Source organism: Branchiostoma floridae, chromosome 3 (genome assembly GCF_000003815.2).
Source record: "Branchiostoma floridae strain S238N-H82 chromosome 3, Bfl_VNyyK, whole genome shotgun sequence".
Lineage (NCBI taxonomy): Eukaryota > Metazoa > Chordata > Leptocardii > Amphioxiformes > Branchiostomatidae > Branchiostoma > Branchiostoma floridae.
Window position 1 is genome coordinate 20,770,504 of NC_049981.1, and position 4,900 is coordinate 20,775,403.

At 39.7% G+C, this 4,900-nt stretch overlaps 1 long non-coding RNA gene across 2 annotated transcripts; it reads right to left on the reverse strand.

Moving 5' to 3' along the window:
- Window positions 1-241: 241 nt before the first annotated feature.
- On the reverse strand, window positions 242-2,341 carry LOC118411633. 2 transcript variants are annotated; one of them, XR_004830699.1, is made up of 4 exons: window positions 2,099-2,341; window positions 1,682-1,804; window positions 1,138-1,262; window positions 242-541 (listed from the first exon to the last, which is right to left on the reverse strand). It is a non-coding gene; the product is annotated as an uncharacterized LOC118411633 (long non-coding RNA). The 2 variants fall into 2 exon arrangements; XR_004830700.1 differs by having other exon boundaries at window positions 243-541; window positions 2,123-2,326.
- Between the last annotated feature and the right edge of the window lie 2,559 nt (window positions 2,342-4,900).

Sequence of the window (4,900 nt, forward strand, 5' to 3'; positions counted from 1 at the left end):
AGCAATGTCATGAGTCATCAGTTATATGATTAAGATCAAGTATTCTGATCAAATTCCCATGTTATGATGAATAACAGGTTGATCAGTTTGTTTTTAATGTCAGGAAGCTCCATTTTTGCTTGTTTGTGAATACGTAGGTAGCAAGGACAGTACTCTTTTGAACATCATGAGGTTACTTATCAGACATGACCTCAGCACTTATAATCTCCACATTGATGAAACAGTCAATGAAGATTAATTTCCACATTAAAGTTTGTATTTATATAAATACATAGTGTCACCTTTTTGACCAGTGCCTCCCTTTCCATATGGAAGTCAGTAAATGTGGACGACACGAACACTCGCACGACCTGCCAGCCTCCGAGCGCTCTGGAAGTTTCCTTGCCCTCTGCCTTGGTACATGTCCAACACTGCTTGTCTATTTCTTTCCAGCATTCTTCAACTGTTGTCTCCGGGTCCAGATTTTTCTCCCCATCCTTCCAAGTATGTGCACTGGTACAGCCATGATGGGCTGGTGTTTGGTTTTTATTATCTTGTGACCCTATATTTGGATGGATAATAGAACAAACTTTACAATACTATGGATATACTTAACTACTGTAAAAAAAAAGCACCAAATGCAATTTTCTTTTACAAATAACAGCAGTCAGAATTGGTCAAGCCTAAAGGGTCAGTATCTCACTGGACTGCAGTTAAAGATCTGTTTTCTTAAATGAAATTTGTTGAATGCTCTGTCAAATGGCACAGCCACAGTGACAGCTCCAACATAACACACTGCTAAGTACATGAAATGCCCTGTAATATTGAATTAACTTTAACAAAGACTCACAGCATGTACACTAGATTATTCATGTCACTGGCTGTTACAGGACAATGAACTGCAAGGAATAATGCTGCATGAAATATTTATAGATGTGATTGATTTTAGAGAACAATAATCTTGTACAAAATTGCTGGCAAAAAGCTAGCTTGTAGAAAGGACTGTTGCGGGTTAGTGTGATTCCTTTGATATGACATGAATGTTCAAGCTAAATGTATCTTTTTTTAGAAGTACTGATGAACTGAATGACAAATGTAAACAATTCAAATTGCTAAAGGGAAAATATCTTCAAGTTATTGACAATTAGAGGATCTTACCTTGTTTTGTCTTGGGTGTGGCTTCAGGTTCTTGTTTGCCATTATCAGTGCCTGGGTGTGGGCTGATAGTACTGGTGACAACAGTCGACTTCGATGTGGAACATCCCATCTCTTAAAGGCACTTACTATCAATTGTGAAAACAGCAAAAATCATGTAGATATAGCAAAAAAAAAAAAAAATTTCTGAGATTCAATGCCCCAACAAATACTAGCTGCAAAACACAACTGTAACATTAACGTTAACACAACTCTAACAGCTAACATTGTATTGACATTGGCTGCCATGGTTTACCAGCAGAGATTTTGTAGCAACCCCAATGGAGCAGCACTGGCAAAGTGACCTGGTCTTATTACCCATGGTCATTTATGAGATGATTAGCTGAACCCATATATTAGTTAGTAGTTAGTAGTTGTAGAACCTATATTTTAGACAAATAGATGTTTTCAGTCACAATATGTACTTTATGACAACAGTAACTTTAGATTGTCTCAGTGCTTAAAATACCCATGATATGGCAAGAATGTACCGTAGATTTGTGCCCACCTTTTGATGACTTGTAAACTTGACCTTTTCTTTCAAATCAGCCCCTAGCCTGTCCATGTTGAACTTGAAATGTCACCAGTAGATACACAGGTGTGCATGGTGCTGTAGTGGCTAATTTAAAACCTAAAATTTAATTGGAAAATGGAGCTGCTATTCAACAACGCTGAAGAAGTAGTGCCATACATACGTTAATATCTAGGTCATTCCGTCTTATAAAGTTACAGTTACCATATTTAGCCATTTAGATATGGTAACGTTACTAGTTGTACGTCCATGTCCAAGACTTTGAATTAACTAACGTACGTAACGTTACATGGCTTATAACAGGAAGAAAATGTTGTTGCACTGTATATACGACTAAGAAACGATCAGTACTACAAAGAGCACTAACTGAAGCTATTTAACACAGTAGGTTACCTGTCTCGCGATATGATAGCCTACCTGGTATCTTACCCATCCCCATGGGCCTCAAGGTATGAAACACCCCGTGTACAATAACAAAAGATAATGGCGGCCTGTTTTGTTTTTGCCTTGGTGACGTGGCCCCGGCCTATCCCATGTCTTTGTTTGTTACATGTCACAGGTCAAGCTTATGGTGGCTGCACATACACAAAGACTAGGGTTTGCTGAGGGGTATTTGTTCTCTAATCCAGGTGACTGTCTGCCAAACAGCAAGCTATGACGTATTTGTTATTGCCGGTGTGAGCCCAGGTTGCCTAGATACCGGACAGGTGTACTACGAGGTAGCATGATCAGTAAGACAATGCGATGGAGACACATTGTATGATAGCTGCGTGTGTGCTTTTTAAGCTGTGGTTGGTGGGAACAGTTGTGACCATCTGATCATATGGTATATTTTTATTACCTCCTGAAAAATGGACGTGTCTGTACGTGTATGGTTGTGTTCTGCGGTCAGAGCCGGAGGGAAGAATGCCGGGCATGTGGCAAAGGTCACAATCTTCCCTACCAAAATCTGCTTGCGGAGTTAGCGGGAATATTGCAAACTGCACTTGTCTTACTGCTCTGTTGCTATTGTTGCTCCCTGTCTGCGCTTAGAGCAAGGCGTGGGCGTGGCTAGATGCCCTAGGCTTGGCAAGCAAGGTGCATGCGTCTGGGTTACTCAACAAAAGTCTTAGTAGGGTCACAGCAAGTAAATTTTAACTGGTAGTCCAGCCTGTAGCTGCGGGTGCCAATGCGAATCGATTTCTCATTTCCTACTTCACTGCCCATTACATAATAATCCTCGTCACACTCTCTTCGGCAAACTTTCCAGGATCGTAGGACATCTTTTCGATATTTTCTCTCTTTCTGATGATGAAATCAAACATTTACTACTTTTTGGTACTTCCCTTTGCAACTATTCCACAAACTGTTTGATTATGTCTTCAACCCAGAACTACATTGTGCAAACTGGCCGTTTCTAACCATGTTTTTTTGTTCCGTGTCCTACCAAAATCTCCGGGGGTGGGGGGTACCAGGACTTGCGCTTCTACCAGTCAATACATTAGTATTCCATTTGTACAGACTTACTGCATCTTGTCAATCATATGTTATTCTTATTTTCCTTTAATAGCGGCACCGATATAAGTTGTTTTAACTTGAGTGGGCCGCTACTTGTCTGTTATTTTGCCTTTATGTGTTCAATAAAAAAAAAAATGGATGGCATGCCATGTAGAGTTAAAAAATAACGCGAAAAAACAAGTTTGGTGAAAAAAACAAGATGGCTAAATTTTCAAAATAGACAGCATAAATGTCGTAACAAGATTTCAAGTGACAAAAAACGTGGTATCACAACTAACAAGGCATTCACTCCTGTATTTAAGAAGTGAACTACTGTAGTAAAAGTGATACTAGTGAGGTACGCTGGTATTAATTGCCAAGCTGTCATCTACATTAATGGTTTCCATACTGGTGGCACATTATCAACCATCCAACAAGTTTCACTTCTGCAACTATAGTCATGGCTACCTTCCTAGTGCCGCGGCATTTTGGCTCATTCCTTCTCGTGTGAAGGTCCATTTGGAATTCCCACCCGAATGGCCCCGAATGTGGTACGAATTTTGCAAATACTTCATCCCGGCTGGTTCTGCTTGATTCCTGCTAATTAGGTTTCAGTGTGAAGGCCCTAGAGTTAAAGTTGGCCCTCGAATTTAATATTTAAATGTTTGGAGTGATGTGGTATAAGGCCTTAGAAAACTAATGTTGCATTTAGGTCGGTCCATTATGGAATTTGACTTTCGCTTAATATCCATCACCTAACGTTGCCCACCTAACTGACATCATGAATATCCACTCACAGCCCGACCAGTTATGCTATCAACAGACACACAGGCGGCGCCGAGAACACAACCTTCTTGCTGTGTGTGTTTGTGTGCGCGTATGTGAGGAAAGAGAAAAAGACTGAGTGAGGGAGGGAGAATTATGTTTTCGAAAGAAAGAATCAGTACTATGGACAGGTCCCAACGAATGTGTAGTATGGACATCAGAACTACCGACATGCCATGCGGAGTAAAGCTTTAAATCAGTCCGTCTCGTATAGAAGTGTTTCTTCTCCCCATTGCGGATGACGCCACGCTTTGTAAAGAACACAGTGAGGGCTTTTTCTAAATCTATACCTTACACGAGCTTTCTGCTCACGTGGCATGCACGGCTCTCAATTGACCTGCTTGCGTGAATATGTAAGTCTCTTTGTGTGAGACTGCATGAGATACTAGCTCCGCATAGAGCGATACTAATTAGATTGCCTTAAGCAATGCCTCTAGAAACGGGCAACATTTTAATGTAGATTTGAAACCACGTCGATGAAAGAAGTTCTGAGAAAAGGCAACTACTTTTATCTTGTTAATAGATTAAGCACTGTCGCACAATCAGACACGCTAATATGGACGGTTTCTATTATATTCTGTTAGGGGTCCCGACTGTGCTTTGAAAACAAAGATTTCTTCGATAATATATTTATTACATCTTCTGAAATTTGGCACTATCTTATTTAATGAATAGATGATATGAAACTGTTTCCATGCCTTTTCAAGGAATGAAGACTGACAAGTGTGAATACTGTCACGACATTGGTTTATTGGATTTTAATATTTTCTAATAACAATGAAAATATCCATATGCACTAACGTTACACACATAATAACAATGAAAATATCCATATGCACTAACGTTACACACATAATACTAGCATTATTTACGTATGAACATCGATTTAGTTTT